Consider the following 20,225-nt stretch of genomic DNA (forward strand, 5'->3'; position numbering starts at 1 on the left):
TGTACTAAGAAAGCTGCGAAGAATGGTGGAAGAAACCTTACTATATCGAGCTGTTTTCATGGGACAATATCGGTTCGTTACATGTCAAAGAGAGCAACACCCACAGATTTGCATATAAAAACTGCAATGTTACCGCAAGCGGAAGAAAATAAGCTACAGCAATGGAAATTTCAGCAGAACAATGATCCGAGATTTCCACCCAGTTTGGCGAAAGGGTGGGTCCACGCGTTTCACTGAATGGCCAACTCTCCCGGCCCCAGTCCGTGTGAGGAGGAACAGTGAAGCGTCATACCTCTTGTAGCAACAAAAAAGAATGGGGATAAAATATTCAAAAATTACGAGTGGACATCTACGATAATTAACCTCATCCATGCCTACAAAAATCGAAACTGTCGTTAAAACTAACGGTGGTTATACCGGCTATTGACTGTCTGAATTGATTTCTATAAAAACATTTGCTTTTAAGTACAAACTACTGCGTTATTTTTAAGTTTTTGCAAATGCGTCTATTTTTTATTGTCCAGCTGGACACATGCGGTATTTTTGAAATGAACGTCTTTTAAGTTTTTGTTTAGATTTAGCATAACTGTAAAACCACATTTAAATATTGAAAGAAGAAAAAATAGGAAAAATACCCTCCGCCAACATAAAACAACATATAGCTACTTTTCTGTTCACATGTGTATGTATATACATAATTTCGTTATATTCCTCGATCGTTGTTATTCTATTAGCTTCCCTTCCACTGTGAAAAACTTATTGTTAGGCTAATGCAGTGGTATTCCCGTAGGTGGTTAGCTTCCAGAATACTCTTGCATAAGCAAAATAAATGAGTATTAAGCATAACGGGTACTAGTCGCCCGAACTGCTCAGTCAAACTACGAGTTTACCCGCAAACAGCAGACATCAACTTGGTATAAAAAACATCTTTTGTCGATGTAACAATACAATAAAAACAAGTAAGAAAATTAAATTCGGTCAGGACCGAGTTTTTTATACCCATTACCGTTATCCTAAGAAAGACAAAAGAAGTGGAAGAACAAAATTTTCATGCTATAATATGGATTTTCAAAATAAAAGTTTTTGTTGTGTACGCATGTGGGCGTTGTAGACGTGTCCTTTGAAAAGTTCAAGTCAATTCCAAATTCTTTTATTTATATGCATTATAGGGTTTTGACGCTTGCTTCTGCTTGTTAAAGAGATATTAAAAAAACAATGAAATTTTGATACAGTGTAAGAGTGGGTAGACGTGGTCAATTTTTTTTCATTTTTTACACAAATGCCACAGCATCGCCCATTGAATATACGCTTGAATTTTCGTACATTTATATTCTATAGTTTATGAGTAACGAATAAAAAACACATTTTTTATTCCTCTTAAAAGGCAAAAGGTGTTTTTAGTTTACGTAGTACTGCATAGTATACATACATACTTAGTACTGTCCACATTTTCAATAACAGCCTGCGTGAAAGAACTCCCCATGTTTCTGCCAAACTTCAAGTCGTTAAGAGGAGAGAATGTTTACAACACACATTACACAGACGGACAGGCGGACTTGCTTATATCGATTTAGAATTTGATGCTGATGGAGGTCATATATAATTTGTAGGGTCTCTGATGCTTCCTTCTGGGCGTTGCAAACGTTTTGACAAAATCAATGTACCCGTCATCCTTCGGTGATGGTTATAAAAGTAAAAAAATTTGATAAAAATTTTTATATAGATTTTGTTTTGTGCCTCAAGAGTTTATTTATTATAGTTTTTTTTTGTTTTTTTTCTTTTTTAATAATTTCTGTCTTTTTACATCTGTATCAGGATGTATTTGTTTACATATATTCCGTTGCCGTTATCATCTTAGAAAAAAACAAGTGGAAAATTTTTATCATTGATATTGATCGATTACACTTTCTACTATAAAAATGTTTAATGGAAATGTTTTTGTAGTTGTTACTAATCAAATTATACATTAATTTGTAGTTGTTGTTGGAGTTGTTATTATGTTGTTGTAATTTAAAGATACATTTCACACTAAAAAAGCAAAATAAACGCTAATGTCATGGTTTATTTACTAGTAAATCTGACATTTGACACTTGCTACACAAACACATCAATACGATCATAAAATAGACACGCATGCATACAAATACTTTAAGATACATAACTCATACTATCGCAATAAATTGAGTGAAAAATGCAGAAAAAACCAGAAATTTTTATAAACCATTGCAAAGAAAGAAAAATGCATGCACTCATATAAACATAACATTTGCATTTGCAAACGTCAACCAAAACCAAATAACAAAGTGCTAGGAGTGTTTTTATGCATTTATGAGATTTCTAAAATAAAAAAAATAAAAATATTTCTTTATTTCTTTTTTCGGTAAAAGCTGAAATGATATGTTTAGGAGTTTTAAGAGAAGACTTGCGCACACACAAAACAATTTCATTTAATGCAATAAAAATCATTAAAATATGAAAGGAATCAATAAAATCATATTATGTTAAACAACCACAGAGAGAGAGGGAGAGAGAGAGAAAATTTGAATAAAGGAGTCTAGATAAAAAATAAGGTAAAAAAGGTTTTACAGCCAACTTCGAAAAATACGGAGAATGTGAATCGAAATTCGTTTTGTCCATGAGTATAAGTGTTTTAAGGGACCGATCAGGATTACGATTATGCTGCTGTACATCGCACGTTGCCAGCGAAAATATTTTAAAAATATCCTCTTTCTTACCATTTTCATCGAAACTGGTTTCCCTTTACGGATACCAACTAAGAAGAAATAAGGCTCTCCTCGCTCTCCTTGTCGCTGACGGAATTATCGACAAATGTTCAGACGGACAATTGTATTAGGAATATATAAATACCTCCAACGAGTAATTGTCTTCAGCATATTTTCACCTGCTATCAACGAAACGCTTCTAATAATGCTTACTACTTTTCTACAGTATAATGAGAGTAATACATACTGTTCTGGTCTGGCGTTGAATGTCTTTTATGCCGAGGGAACATCTTTTGCGTTCAGTAATTACAAGTAAACAAAGTTATGTTAGATTTTACGACGATACTTGAGTACGCACTATATATCAAATAATGATGTCCAAACTATGTTAATAGACGAGCAGTAGATTTCTCCGAATTGAATTTAGGTTAAGTGTTTAGGTAATTCCAATAAAAAGGCAAGCACTATTTAGACACCGAATATTTAAAAACATTCTAATGCTTCTAGCGTGCTTCAGTCATTCCCGGCTATCGATTGAAATCACCATTCTTCGTAGACAATTCCGCATAATATTTGCGCGGTGAAGCGTTTGCGAATTGATTTCTTACTTTAGGTACGACGTTAGTTGAAGCCATATGTATGTATCAGGTTTCCAATTTCTACAAACGCAAGTAGTCCGCAATTAGACCGACCGGTGTATAAGGACCGCACAAACAAAACGCCCAAAATAGGAAAGGAAGGTGTATAGTGTTTAAGTCTTATAACTTATATATGCGCAGCAAACGATTTGAAGGCAATTGTACAATAACAACGGCAATTGCAATGGACCTTTATTGCCATGCATCAAGTTTGAAAATTATTAAAATATAACTTCAAGTGTAATGCCAGCAGCAAAACATAACAAAAAGCAATAACAAATAATAGCAATAACATAACACACGGCAGTGACAACTGCAACAACGGGAAAACAGCTTTGTGTGTTATATACAAAACGCAAAACAGAAAAAATTTAATACTTGCCACACAAATTGTTGAGCCTCCATAAGTATGTGCACGTAAACGTACATTCAACGTTTGAATACTAGTTGTTTGCTAGTTTAACATACGCTGCTAGCAACATAAATATTTTGATAGTGTTTTCGCCAACAAAAACTAGCGAAAATATACACTTTATACGCAAACGCAATTTTTCTTCGTTTTTCTTTGTTAAATAGTTTTTCCTAAGCAAAGAAAGTGTTAATCAAAATAAACAAAGACACAGTCTGCTCAGCATAAAGAATTATAAATCTCTACAAAAGAAACCGGTGACAAGCGACACGAAATGTAACACAAGTTAACCAACGAAACTCTCAACACACATTTATTAACTTAAACTTTTACCTCTCCTATGCATACAAAGTTGAAGAAAAAACTGTACCTACGATGACCTCCTTTTGTTATCAAGGTGCGATAATCTGAAAAGTAATACGGAATCAACTGTAAAGAAAAACGCAGAAATCGTTAACTTTTTTTTAAAAGCATCTTTAGTCCAATTTGTAATGATTCGTAATGTCGAACATTAAACATCAATCTCTCCTTTTAAAGAATTAAAAGGAGTACTAAATTTTTTTTTTTTTTTTCTAACAACCAGCCACTCAGAGATGTCAACTATGCGTGCGGGCAGAGTGATGATGATGGAAGAGTTATGGGAAGAGCGGGGTGAAGAAAGGAGATAGAACGCTCGATTTGCAAATGGAGACGAGAAATACGGCAGGAGAGATCAGCGCCGATAGGTTGCTCCAAAGACAGGCATTGTGGTTAAAAGACAACGATCCCGCGGTAGTGTGTAGTACGGTATACAGGTAACTTTAGGAGGAGCGTAGGAGATGAGACGGCTGTGTAGTCTTGTTGAAGGAATTCATTGGTTGACATATCTTTTTTATTTCCTTATATCTACCTGTACATAAGCGCAGCCCAGCTCACATTACGCTGATGTTCAAGGGTGTCGACAGTTCTGGGCACAGTCTTATCACCCATGAACGTCAGAAAGAGAGAAGGGGAGACAAAAGCTGGTTAAATCGCTAGAAGGATTAGATATCAATGCAGCTTATTCCTTAAGGTTTCTTCAATTCCAACACTAAGGATGAAAATACTCGAAGTTTCTAAACATGGCTAGAGTTACTTTCCATTTTTTACCCGATGATGGGACATTTCAGTTTCAAATTCAGTCCGAATGCATGTCAGTCCGTTTTACTGTCCAAGTCCCTCTACGCAACCCAGGAGTATCTGTAGTGGTAGAAGTGAAGATATCGGCTACAAACTTGGAAGAGAATTTGAAAAGGACGTATACCATATAAATATCCACTTTTAGTACAAAAATAGAAAAAATTGACCGCGCCCACCCGTGATTTCAGGGTATGAAAATTTAGTTCTGTTCTTTTATTTTTTTTTTTTGAACTACGGTGATAGGCGCAGAAGATTCGGTTACGGCTAAATATAATTTCCTTACTTGTCACTTCTAATTCTATATTGTATCTCGGAGAGAGAGAGAGAGAGAGAGAGAGAGAGAGAGAGAGAGAGAGAGAGAGAGAGAGAGAGCAGAAGTTTCTAGCAATTATTGGAGGAGTTGTACCGAGGAGAACTTTCTTAGAAGAACTGAATAACCACAAAAGCTATGAATTACTCTTTGCTTTTTCTTTAAATTAACCTTAAATTTTACTTTTTTTTATTGACACATTCTAAAGTGTGGGAGGAAAGTCCGCAAATAGCTTTAAGCGGAAATTTCTTAAAATAGGCTCAGTGGTTACTTTTTATAAATACGTAGAAATCCTACAGTTTGCTTGTAATAAATCTTACATATGAAAAAAACTTTGTGGAAGTTTTCAGAAAATGACAAAAAGAATAAATTTACGCGAAATATTTTACAGAAAATTATTGCAATTAGCCGATCAACGTTCGTTGACGTTGCTTTGCTTCTTTGGTATTTAATTGTCGCAGCGTATTCTTCCTTTTAAGGGTTATTCTACTTAATTTATTGCATTTATGTTAGATCGAAAACACAAAATGTATACTAATTGTTAACAAACGTTCTGCCTTACCGGAGGTAGTAAAATGGCTTTTCGAATTCACTCAACAACCAATGTACGAAACGATACGAAACACACTTTGTTAATTTAAGTCGTTCATTAAATGTGTGCATGAAAGTAGTTGCCTCCTCCTGGAGGCCAAAAAACCCATTATAATGAATAATCTGCTGATCAAAAATGAAAATACGAAAATAAATTATAAAGCCGTTAATAGATCAAAATTCTATAGCGCGTAACTAGGTTTTCAGCACATTTTTGATTGATATGCACAGTGGCCTCTTGAGGCTTAAATACTTGCCACTTGTTTCCTTTTCCTTCAGTTAAAATGTTAATAAGTCAAAAGTTTGTTTTCGTTGGCGGCAAGAGGCAAGACAAGAAAAACTTATGTACAACTTGACACAATACGTCAGGTGGATAATAAAAGGTGACAAAGTTAGCGAAAAAATATTTTTTCTTAGAACCATACAACGCATACATAATTAAGTCAATCAGGCGACCGTAAAAGTATAAATTGCAGTAAATTTTTATACGCACAATAAAAGTATAGTGGTATGCTAACTTTATCATGTCATTTGAAATACTCATGAACAGCAAAAAAAACCACATGAGGACATTTTTTAATTTTATTCATTCGTTTATTTTGCAACCAAAGAAACAACTTAAGTTTTCAAGACAACGCCGATTTCAATAGTCACGACTCGGTTAAGTCATGTCCATAATGTGTGTGTGTTGTATGCGTGTTATAAGAGCGCTAACTTTTTGAAGCATTGCTTTGAACTGAATTATTACATCAGTATTACATCAGACATCGACTTCATATTTATCATCAAAAATCTTTACGAGAGCTCTTAATTAACGAAATTGTTTACGATTTTTTTTCTTATTATTTGCGAACGATGATCGGTATCCAAGATTCACTTCAAAGCGACTAAAACTTTCTTATTTGTTTTCATAAATTTAGGAAAAAAAAAAGAAAACAAAGAAGAAAATTATGTGCAGTGCAATGCGCTCAAGAGTTCCAAATATTATAAAATATTTTAATAGACTTCAAACTGATTGAGTGATTGTTCGATTAGATGATTGATTATTTTAAGATAGTAGTCCGAACTCTTGATTAATATTGTTTTAAATCGAAAGCTGAATAAATGAATGAAATAAATAAAAAATGTTCATCATATTGTTTAAATTAAAATAGACGCTTTTAAAAATTACTTCAACACGGTAACTAACGGTAACTTATTAATTGTTTCAAACAAGTGGTAGGTAGCACGAGAGGAGAGAGAAAGGCGTTATATTTTCGCATTTAGTAGACGATAAGCACGAAATGATAAAGCGTTTGTTGAGTAAATCTATCTTAAATCGCAAATGTCAATCGCAGATGTTTCAAACATTAAATGTTGCCTCATCAAAATTTATCATAAAAATTATTTTCTATTTGCCTACTGCAATGACCGAGAAAGAAACAAACGAAAAGCAAAAAATGTATTACTTTGAATACGAATTTTGGATACTTGTCACCTCCAGAGCACACATACCAGTTAAAGTTTTTAAACGTGGCTTTCGCCGGCCAACAGTCTGCACATATATCTATAAATGTATGCACACACATCTTTCGATGACACTACGCTTGTAGATGGCATCTGGCATTTTTTTGGAGTACATTGTAAGCTATCGGTATGCTTATGTTTTGAAGTCCTAGTTTCTTACTTGTTCTGGTAACTTTACCACGTTTCTAACATTTTTGAACTCGTGCTTATGATTGGATTGTACAGATCAGATAAAAATTGGAAAAGAGTTTGCAGAAGTCTTATATCAATATTTGGCGAGACGTTCTCAATACCAACAGACAGATAAGTAGATCTGCAACCTTTCAGGAGTATCTGATGCGTCTTGCTAAGTATTAGGGCCATATTAGCATTAGTAGTAGACCAGTACATTCACCACCCTTCAATTTCTATCACCGTCAGAGATATAATAGAGCAAAGGTGTCGAAGCGCGTGGCTAATTCTCTTCAAAATCTTAACGAGTTTAAGAAGAAGATGTACTGGGTTGAGTTCCTGGAGATTACGAATGAAATGATAAGATTAACGCACTCTTGCATTCGGGCGACAATGTTGAACGAGTAAGAAAGTCGTATAGGGCTGTAATCGAATCTCTTATACTCAGGCCATCATTATAGAGAAAAACCCAAAAAACTAAACTTTAATACTTTGTAGCACTAAACAGGCGTGGCTGATGTTTTTTTTTTCTGCAGCAATTTATAAGTCATGAGCAAAACACCCAGAAAACAAGAATGTTTTCAGTTTATATAGCATTATAGGCGTGTCTAACTAATTTGATCCGTTTCCAATACCAACGTGACTGCAATAACTTCCTATGTTTTTCAAAAATTTGAAGGTGTTTTCCGTTTTTGCGAACAGAAGAATGTTTACGGCAGGTATCACGCAGATGGGCAGCACACGAATAGAGGTTAGGCCTAGATGGATTTCAAACTTGGGACTTGTGAAGAGTATGTATACTTTTTCTGAAGAGTCCTCTGGGGATTGCAAACATTCTGACAAAATGAATATGTCCTCAATCCCTCGATAGTGATTATAAAAGCTGACAGTCTTTAACTGGTTTATCTGTGCACAATATAACTAAAATTAATTTTTAATGAAATATTTTTCTCATTTTCCAAGGCATACTTTTAAAGCGTGTAGCCGTAACAACAACATCATCGTATGTCTGTGAGTTTATAATACCAGATATCGGACGGGCTGCTTTACTGCACAAAATTGCATGAATGATGCATTCACTTATTACCCCTGTGCTGATGTTGATGCTGATGATGATGGTGACCATTTGCCAGTTACAGCTTTTTGCTTTACGGCCTGCCGTCTTTTCTTCGATAAGACAACGAAGAAAGACTTTTAAATGGTATTGCAGCTAAATAGTTACGCAGCACGCAGACGTTTATTTAAATATGTGTACAAATCCATGCACAGATTTTGATGGATTACATTTGAATCGGTTTGCGCGTTTTATTCTCTATCTTTACGTAAACGCCATCACCATCGTTATTGTCGCAAAACTTGTTAGTGTTTTCTATATAACATTTCATAAATTTTTTTTTATTTACTTGTTTTTTTATTTTTTCTATTTTAGCTTAATGTTGTAAAATAATTTATTGCGGAAGATTGCATTGTGATTATTAAGTATGGCAGTGAGACAAACCAAACAGCAACGTTTCGTTGTATGTGGACTTTGTTTTGGATGAATTGAAATATAAATAAATAAATAAAAACTTATTATTGTCATTGTGTTAACAGTTTGGCGTTGACAATGATTTGGCACATTTGTCACTTTCAATTTCAATTATAAAACATACAAGCACACACCGAAGTAGACAAGCACTTAAACATACTGAATGATTTTACAAAAATTATTTTGTAGCTGTACCGTTTAAATCAACAATCGTTATGGACCCGTTGCACACACCTACATGAAGCTGAAACTGTCTTTTCTTAGTTGTGTCAATCGATATTATACAGTTGTTAACTCATTGCCATTCATTCGTCCTGTCTTTTAGTTTAAATATCAGAAAAAGTCAATATTATTATGTATGACAGTTAACAGATGCTACCAACTTCTCATTGCAAAAGGCTCAACACAAATAAATATAAAAGAAGATAAAATTTTTTGATGTATCCTAGAATTCGAATTTCATAAACCTTTTAAATAGACGCTAATATGCACTCTAAATCATACTAATTTTTTACATACTAGTCATTGCCTACTCTTTTAAACATAGCAGTTATCGACGAACAAGGTTTATGTCTGCGACACACATTTTCTTATAGCGAACTCATTGTATCTAGTGGAGGCGCAAACCTTCACAATTTTACCTATAATAATGAAATGGTTGTAATATGCGAAAAACACTTGTTCTTGTTTCACTTAACAAGCTGTCTCTGCAATCTTTGTATCTGCCACAAGAGTATATCTTAAATTTATTGAACATTTGCGTGTGCATTCAAGATTCTATAAATTTAGTTGTCCGCTCAAATCGTTTTGATAAATTGATTGACTATATAAAACATAGTCCCACAAGCTTATGTTTGCCTTTATATTTGTACACTATAATATTGTATACTGTTTACTTTACTTTTCCTGCTTGCTGTTCTGATTGATATTCTTTGATATATAATGTCGTAGTTTTAAACTTAAACTTAACTTTAATTTACTAATACTTTAAACCTAAAATTGCTCAACTTATAATCTAACCAATGTATTCGACTAAAAACTGGCAAGACCATCCAGAAGCTCAGATCAAACATGTTGTATATGCACTGTAAGCAGAAGCCATTGTTCACGACCCTCAAAAGATATTGATGTAGAGAAATTGGTACAAATATTTTCAACATTTGGCAAACTTTAAATAGTTAAGGTTGTATATCAAAAGTTCGTCATAAGATGATCAAAGCTGTCTTACGCACAAAAACAGTTTTGAGTCTATTTGTTTCTAACCCTTCCATTATCTCCATTATTATTGTTATTTTTTATTTTTTTTTCCCCGAGTCCTTAAAAACAAAAAGTGAAAAGAGAAAAGGCTGTGCGTTTGTCCTTCCGTCTATTAAATATATATAGGGCACCACTGAGGATGTATCATATTAAGCTCTAGAGCTGTCTATGAGTTCATCTCTTTTTCGTGCGTTATTCCAATGGTACCCAAAAAGGCATATGGAAAACTGAAAGATGACGGTAATAGATCAAGTTTAGGCGCCAAAAACCAACACGATCTAGCCCATGCGATATCTCATTTAAAACCTCATCCAACCACGTCTTCAATGAGTGAAAAACATTAGTGTACCATAAATAATATAAAAAATATTGAATTAAAATTTGGTGCAGTCATTTCGTATGGCGAAGGTTGGCGTTCGTGGTTGACTGAAATTTTCTTTAGCCTTCTATCATTTATATATACACATCCATATAAGCTATGTATGCGGGGTCTTCTATGCGCTGTATTCTGAATCGGTTTAGTCATGCCCATCAGTCTATGTGCCCATTTCTCAATTGTTAACACACTCACTGCCGCAATTATTAAGGTAGAAAGTTGAAACCTGACCCGGGATATGAATAAAGGCGATCCTTAAAGTCAGCTAAAAGTTCAATGGAAAAAAATTTCGATTAGCTGAATGATACGATATATAATATTTTGCAATTTTTATGTTTAACATAGTAGCTAAGAAGAATTCGCCCTAGGCCGAATATTTTCAAGGTGAATATAGGTTGTGCATTAATTCAGATTTTTAAACTCTATTGCTTGCTCTCGTTCCCCAATTCTTTTTTCCATTTCTTTGTTTTTACATCAAATAAATTAATCTTTTGTAATATATTTAAGAAAGTAAACCTCCGTTTTCCTTAATGGAAATTATAATTCATTCATTTAAAAGCGCAAAATAAATGAATACAAAAAATCCAGAGAAAACCGGTATAAAGTTTTATAAAGTTCTTAAAAATTTATGAACCTGAACGAAGAAAAAACATAATAAATTGTTCTGTTACAACATCATTGTCATCATTATCATTTATGACGATCATTCGCGATCAATGGAGGACACCAGTCTTGCAATAAGCCAAACAAACTGAATGACCAAACGGCTAGCTGACCGCCTGACAGAGTGACGGACAGATGAGCGTCGACCGATGATGACGAGACGTTGGTGAAAAGATAACAAACTATTTTAAATTTTAAACGCAACGCTTAGATGGTTGGGGCCACCCGTCGCTAGACGCATGTATATGTATATACATGTGCAGAGTTCATATGCTATTCAATCAAACTCTATTATTAACAACAATAAGTTGTAAACGATTAAAATGTTTGCCAACAACAATAACATTGAAGAAGGTGCCTCATACAAAGATGTGATATGACGGCTGTAAGGGGCTGCTTGGGAAGAGAAAGATAAAGTTTATAGAGCCACATCGTCTTTTTTTTCGACTTGCTTTTTGTCTGCGTCGCTGTAAAGACTTTAAAATTCTTTTCTCAGCTAACAAAAAGCTAAACAAAACGAGCAGCAAAACAAAAAACGTTGATTGAACCTGTTTTTCTTTGCCAACGAAGTGGCCTTTATAACGCCTTGCGGTTGTTGCCGCTGCTGCTGCTACTTCTTGCAGTGTTGACTCAAAGTTTTGAGAAAATGAAAAAGAAGAATAAAAGTTAACACAAATTGCTGTTATCTTAAAGAAGCTAACTTAGGATGGAATGGCTAGTTGGAATGGCCACTGACAGAATGACGCAGTTGTTTGGTGGTTCAGCAAAGTCAAGTTAAGCTAAGCAGCCAAGCCATGCCAATAAATCTGTAAGTATGGTTTGCGAAAATTTCGAACTAAAAACGTTCTCTTTGGCATCGTGACTGCACAACAAGCAGCAGCCGGTGTTTTTCTCAACATTTGTTTTTTTTTCTTGAGTTGTTATTTTCATGACACAGAAATTGGAGAATAAAACAAGAAAACCAAACTCATGCATTTTTTTTTCGAAAATATCTGTCCTTCTACGCTTAACTCTCATCACAAATATAATTTAAAGACTTTGCGATGCCAATGCAAAACCAACAAAGACAACATGATAGATAAATATAGGCGTTAATGAGAGATTTTCGATACCCTGCCTAAGCTAACATAATATTAGGTAAAATATCTCCATGCATGCAGAAAGGTTACCGTTCAAACATCTTGTGCAAGAAAAGTTGATAAAAATTGTAAAACTTGGCCGGCCAAAGCTATTCCAATGAACCAAAACCCCTTAACTCTATGCCTATGTGACGGTTTTTAAATTAATTTCTTCTTCTTCTTCTACATCTTATTTTATTTCATGGTTCACTTGCATCGCGTAGTTCATTCGTAGTTTGAACTTTAAGGGGAATTAATAATACATTTGTCTTTATACGCATCAAAGTAAAAACGAAGTGCACACATTAAACTCGACTTTACATTTCCCTCCACAATATAATATAACAGAATTTCAAGCTTCTGGAATCTATAATACACGATATAAAAAACAGTCTATATTTGGTTGTCTGCTTTCTTGCATTATTTGCACTCTTATACTTTATGCTTCGTTTCTATTCGCGGGAACAGAATAGGTGTGGGTGATAGCCTGTTTTAGGAACAAACTTGACAGCAACACCGTTTTTAAGAATAACTTTTGAAACAAAGGCATAGGAATTTTATAATGCCTGTGCGTATTTCTTACCTCGCAATCGCGTTAGTTTATGTTAATATGCTCGATGAATGTTAAGCAAACTGCTTTCCTCGATCTAATGGAAGGTCTACAATTTTCGCCTTTCCTTTTTACAAAGCAGTGCCTTTTCTGATTGATGTTTGCGTAAATCGATGCTGACGAATTAATCAGCTTTTCAAAAAATTTATCTGCTCTCATGAAAAATAGAAAACGGTTCAGTTCAGCGGAAAACAATGTTTTAAATGGCATGAACTTTATAAACGTTATGGATTGATTAATTCATTTTTTTTAACCCACGCACAGAATCGATTCAGCCCAAGTGTGCAAAGTGCAGCTTACATCGGAATAGATCGAAGTTTTCATTGCGTGTGTAATGTCCTCAAATTCGTTTCACTGACTCTCAGAGTCAAGACGTTATACGTTATACATCGACATATTGAAACGAATTAAAAAAGTCTGTCTGCCCATTTTTCTATTCCCAGCGTTCCCTAGTCCGTAAAACTTGGACTAAAAACCAAAAATTCAAAAATATCCTTACTGTTGACAAAAAAAAGCAAGTTAAGAAGTGACCCGCCGCCGCTATCTAGTGACTAACCAGGTCATGTAACTTTAAAATCACCCAAACACCTTCAGTTCAATAACTTATAACGTACAATAGCCAATTATATAACATACGTGACCAATAATCATAATTGACAAACTGAACCAGTTTAAGAACGGTCTGTTCTTAGGTAAATATAATTTGTTCACTTATTATTTATTATTCGGAGTAAAATTTTCTTTTTAAAAAACATCTTTTGATTTCATTTTTGTAAAATGCAATACAATCCAATGAGATTTGATTGAACGCAATTGTAGTAAGCATATCTGTGTCATTCGATCGAATCGAAAGTGATTTTGGGATGGAAGGCATGTCTGCCTACTTTTAAAAGTTGCAAGCACTTGCAGTAAACTAGCATTCATCATACTCCTGTTTGTGCAGTATAAGTCATATAAGCCATGTGCTGACAACACAGACAAAATTTCGAAGAATAATGAAAAGAAATGTTTAGGTAGTATTTCTTTCTATCACCAACACCATTGCATCTTTTTTTTTTTATCTAAAGTTGCAAATAAGTAAATAAGTGTAAAAACTTCTGTAAACCTGTTACCCTGAACATTTCGTTTTCAAAACAAATGCAACGTCGACAACAACAAGTGCAACGAATAAAATAAACGGCATTAAAATCCCAACAGTTTGGCCAGAAAATATTGATATCAGTAAAGCATAATAAGGCCTTAAGAGAACGAAGAAGATTTTGTAACTAATGCTGCGTTTGCTTCATTACATACAAACACTTATGTTATTGCTGCTCAGCGTGTTCTTTCCATGCGATCTATATACATTTATAAATGTATGTATATGTGTAAGCTAACGTTTATATCTGTTTCTTATATATATATATATATATATAATTTTTTTTTTTTTTTTTTTTTTTTGCATACATAATCTGTCATATTAGCTCAGATTATTAATAACAATGTAAGTGATACAAAAGAAGAATAACAGGTTAACCTAAAAAAATCCAAAAACAAAAAATTCTATTCGTATATGTACGCGCATAAGGTTATAATGAAAGGGGGGATGGATAGGTAGGTAACAATCTCGTATATGATCATTATTATTATAATAAAATACATAAAACACCACAGACGAGTTCTTAAAATACACACAACATATTTTAATACAGCATACATAAGAATCAACCCAGTTTAAGTTTTCTTTCTTTTTTTTACAAATTACGAGTTTCGTTGAACTTTTATGTGATGGCAGCCAGTGAGCGTGTAAATGCTTTAAAAATTTACAACATTTGGCAGCCTGGGATGTTTATGGACGTATATGGGTACAACATTAATGGATCAGAATCAGTTTATTCTTTTTGCAACGACACATGTACATATTTATGAGTGTTACATATAAGTAAAGATGATGCCGTAGGTCAAAAACTAATAAATATTTGATTAAATATGAAATTTATTTTAATAAAGACTCTCGAAAAGAATTTCAAGATGCGAATTTTAATTAATGAAAAAGACATGAAAAAAATTATAAGATCGCCTTAAGAGGAATCTTATATGTTCAGGCATTTCATTAATTACAAAATTTTTCCATTAATTGCAGACGTAGTGGCAATGTCTAGTTGACCGAGCTTTAAAACATCGCTCATCAATTATTAACAATAATATTTTCAGCTATTGTCGGCAGATTAGGTGCGTTTTCAAAAGTTGTTCAAGGCTATTGGCTAAGAACATATGAGCAGAGTTTTAATAAGGGCAACCTAACCACCTTTTTAGTGACAAATGCATACGAAACGTTCTCCGTCCAAAAAAACTTTAGTTAAGCATAACAACGATAAACGAACAGCTGTTTAACTCAATTATGTTCTACGCAAACAAAAATCGGCACCAAACCGAAAAGTGGACGTGCGATTGGAAATATAATGGCCAAAAAAAGAAAAGAGTTACGCATTCTCAGCTGGTTTTGAACTAATGTGTTGGCCAAACGCGATGACATATTGGGAATTACCGCAGATTCGAATTTCGTCTGCCCCGCCAAACGAAGGTTTAGCTTACCAGATCAATATGCGAAACAATTGACTATTTTATATGCATACATTTATATTTTTTTATGAAAAATATTCGAAAAAATAAATCCTTTCTCACTTTATTTTCTTAGCTCGAAAGATAATGCGGCTTATTCGGAAGAGGTTATGAACCTGAGAATTGATCGCTACGATATAGCGCAGCTAATCACTACGCTGACTAGGCAAGTCTTAACATTGGAAGGGGATCAGGTGTAAACCATAACTACCATATCAACCTGTAACGAAATTGGACTGAACATGAAAAGACAAGCACATTGCAACGTACGAAGAGGTAGGCATATTTTTCAAATTTTCTCTAAGAAGCTTTAGTAGCAGTGCTTCTGGTTCCTTTACTGCTTTAAGCCAATGATCTCTTCTTTATCGACTCGAGCATCGATTTAATGATTTTGTTTCTTATGACGCACCCAAAAATTGATTGCCTTTCTGGATATCTTGAAAAGCCGAAAGGATTCACCTCACTTCAACAGAAACAGAATAGCCGTATAGAAATTTTGGAGGAAACTTCTGGCTTTTCAATGTTATTTATTTAAATTTATTTGATTGTGTGATACATAGTTTTGAGATAAAAAAAATTAATTTTTAATTTGAGTGTAAAAGAAGTGTGATTAATCGTTCACCCGAACGCACATTGTACACATATTCTTCTTCTGTTTTTAATTCTTTATATGTGGTCAGTGATAAGCGATGCCACGTCAGTCGCTACTTATTTTTAAAAAAGGGTCACGAGGATAGAGTATTTTGTTATATGAAATAAAAACAGTAGTCCTCATTGTTCCTTTTGCAATACAGAAGAATGGAAACTGGTGGCGATGATGGTTTTCCGCTAAACATAATATAGCGAAAAAAATATCTCAAAAATTCATTTATGTAAAAAGGGAACATTCAGATTTTTAATTGATTGCTAATAAACGGTTTAGATGCGGTAATGAATTGAATAAAAATTGCTGTAGAGAATTCAATGGATTTTTTAGTTTCTACTTATCGATCTTGTTGTCTATCTCGTCGCCAATGAAATTACGCAATTGTTTTTCTTTTTTAAATCGCCAATCCCCTTCAGAATGGCTCTTACAAGCGTAAAATGTTAATAGTCAAAAAGAAGAAAGATAAAGAGAGAGACAGTTGCTCCAGCCTAATATGTACAGAGAGAGAGTGCCTACAATCGACGAAGTATATACCCCATAGGCAAGTGCCATGCCTTCAACGGAGGAGCACCCATTACAGGTACGACCTCACAGCCATTCGCCAGATAAAGTGTTAAAATATAGCCTGCCGCACTTGAAATTGGTCCTCAATATGGTGACTTAGTAATCCCACTTTTTAACTACTTAGGCATTCGGTAACCCTATAACTGGTATTAAGAGGGTAAGCCGGTTTAAAATTACAGTCTTTGTAAATAGTAAATACTTAGCCAGGTTTTTTATTATTGTATAAAACATGTCACATACCTGGAAAGATAAAAAAAAAAATAAAAATGATTAGTAACGGTGCGTATGGTGCTGCCATATTTGTTAACAATTCCCAAGAAAATAACTATTCAAAAGGCGCAGAGAGGAAACAGAATGAGCAAGCACAATTAAAGCAATGAAATGCTGCGCTCGTGTGCGATAAGCAAAAATAAGGAAATCTATGTAAATATAAATAAGTAACATATGGTCTGAGAAGTAAAAATAAAGAAATCATCGTGAAGCAATCAATACGAAACTAACAAGAGATAAATTAATGCAATGCTTTGGATTGATTAGTGAAATACGATACTAACGAAGGCTAACTTAGTCAAACATAGCAAAATAATTACCTGCAAGCAACAGTACAAACAAAAAGACAATATTAAGGAGGCCCACTCGAAGAGTTTATGCAACGTCGTTTAAATGAGTATGTACATATGCTCAGCCACCAAGGATTCTAAAACATTGTAAACGATCAAGGAGCTTCATAATCATTCCAGCCAGCTGTCAATTTTAGTTGAACGGAGTTTGATTCTCAAACCCGTGTAAATAATGCATCAATGCATTTAAATATTCTCGTGTAGATTACGGTATTTTAGATATCTAGTTCATGGCGTTGGTACGCAATGCTTATCCCTTCCATTTAAAATGGGAGTTTCAACACGCGGTGAAATGGCATGGAAAAAATGAAGAGCTTCTTATTTTATTTATTTGGTTACATATAAAACCATATGATTTTCCGACTCCGGCACAGCCTCGCCAAAGGCTAAGCAACTTTAGTTCCCACACTCAGTCCAGACTCAATCCAGGGCTCAATCTTTTTTGGAGACCAGGCTGAGAAAGATGGCTAGAAGCGTTTCTAACAAAAGTTTTGACTTTCTATTTCAGTTTAAACTACTAAAAGAATTATATTTGGTTGCGACCGACTCTTTTATGTCCATCACCGTTAGTAAACTAAATATCGAAAGAAAGGAGAAAAAGAAAATATAATAATATTATGCGCCTGAGTGGTCGAGCAGAGAAAGAGTCTCGACTTACCACACAATGAGTGCGGGCAGACGTCTCAAATGAGCTAGTTTTCAATACAAGCGAGCATATGAACTAAGTTACCCGTCGCAGATTTTAAAATCCACAGTATGTAAATTTATTTACGAAATACATAGGCAATAAATAAATAAAAATAAATCAATAAATTATCATTAGGTTTAATAGTTTGACAAAAACATTGGCAATATAAAAAAAATAAATTGCACTTTCAAAGCATCAAGAGAAAGGAAATTTTTTATCATTAATTAACAATATACTATTTAAACCATTTCTTGAAATTATTCTATGAATTTTACATTCATATAGTGTGAACGTGAGCAACATCTGCAAATATTTGAGAGAATCTCAACTATTATTATATCAATCATTATCTGAATCAATTTGGGCATGTCGGTCCGCCTGAAGATCCGGTTATCTAGTTTTGCATGGAAAGGCAAAGATCGCAAATTTTCAACTTGTAAACGTTTCTACAAAAGAAGAAGTAAGAGAATTATATTCGGTTGTGACCCAATCTTTTATACCCATCACCAAAAAAGACGAAATAAACAAAAGGACTAAATTTTCATGTTCTATAATATAAAATAGGCGCGGCTGATTTTTTCTACTTTCACAATAAGAATTTTTTCATAAGGGCGTGTGGGCGATGTGTCCTTTGAAAGATTTAGGTCATTTCCAAATTCATTTGCAACTTTGTAGGCAATATCTTCATTTTCGTTAACGTGGGAATGTTTACCACAGATACTACACAGTTGCGCAGATGGACCAATGGACAAATGAATGGATGGACATGCTTAGATATATTCCGAATTCGAAAATGGACAAAATATGCTTGAAGAGGTTTTTGGAGCTTTTGAGTTCTGCGGACTGCTCTTTAATGCTTCGAATTCGACTTTTCAATTGTAGATAACACTCTATTTCCACTTTCTCCCAACAAGAGGAACTAACTATAGTTAATTTTTTCTTAATAATTATATTTTTTCATTTAATGAAGCATTTTAGTGCCATTATGATTAATGTTACTAATTATCGTTGCTTATATCAAATTTAATTCTCGCGTAATAGTAAAATTTGTTTTATTAGACATCAAGTTAGGGATGCAGAGCTTATACATTCCGTAAAAGTTTGCTTTAACTTATAAGATATAACACATTTTCATATCTAATCTTACAATAAATGCCCTTTAGTTCAACATATATGTGCAAATTTCCTTGCACTTAAGTAAACCCAGTATTGATTTTAGAACCCTTACATAACCAAATAAAATCAAAAAATAAAAGAAAAAGTAACAGAAAGACACAGAAACAAGAAATATATTCACATACAAAGAAAATCGCACGGAAAGCTTAGTAAAGAACAAACAAATCAATTTGAAACGAATCTTGTGTACACAAGAAATACACGCCGTACTTGCGTTCGTTGCTAATACTTGTACTAAATACCATAGAGACGTAAGCATTTTCTAATGATTTGTAAATTACGAGTAAAATTATTTATAAAAGTACACATTTGTTCAATCTTTCGGCTAATGTGAACTTGCTTAGCAAATTTACAAACTTCATTTGCGTACTTTGAACTATTTTATCTTTTCTTAATTTTTTTTTTTTTTTTTTTAAGCACTTCTTTTCAACAAAACGTGCTACGACAATTTGATGCATATGCAAACCATTAGGTGGACACTACTCTTTTGTGATATTATTTTTCGAAATTCTCTATCATTGTGTTATTTTTAAGGAATGAAAAAGAAATAAATAAGAAAAGGGAGCGGTGAAAATAAGGGACAGCAATGGTGGAAGAAGAAGAAACAAACGAAGCAAGGAGGAAAAAAAGGACAGGTACAATCAATAATAGAAAAATTTTCGTTTCTCATGCTGCAACAGAACGAATAGAAGAGAAAAGAGGAGCAGTAGAAGGATAAGAGAAAGAAAGAATAGAAAGAAAAGAAAATGAAAAAAGAGAAGCGAAAAGTAGAAGACAAAGAAAGGGGAGGAATAGAAATAAAGCGGGCACAACCTGTTGGAAAAGAAATCACCAAAGAAATGAAACAAGGATAAAGAAAAGCAGGAAGCACG

At 33.8% G+C, this 20,225-nt stretch overlaps 1 protein-coding gene across 1 annotated transcript in view; it reads right to left on the reverse strand.

Moving 5' to 3' along the window:
- The window catches only part of LOC119642585 (microtubule-associated protein Jupiter-like), a 153,817-nt gene that overhangs the window by 101,436 nt on the left and 32,156 nt on the right, over nucleotides 1-20,225 (reverse strand). The window lies entirely within an intron of this gene.

This window comes from Glossina fuscipes, unplaced genomic scaffold, assembly GCF_014805625.2.
Source record: "Glossina fuscipes isolate IAEA_lab_2018 unplaced genomic scaffold, Yale_Gfus_2 231, whole genome shotgun sequence".
NCBI classification, from domain to species: Eukaryota; Metazoa; Arthropoda; class Insecta; order Diptera; family Glossinidae; genus Glossina; species Glossina fuscipes.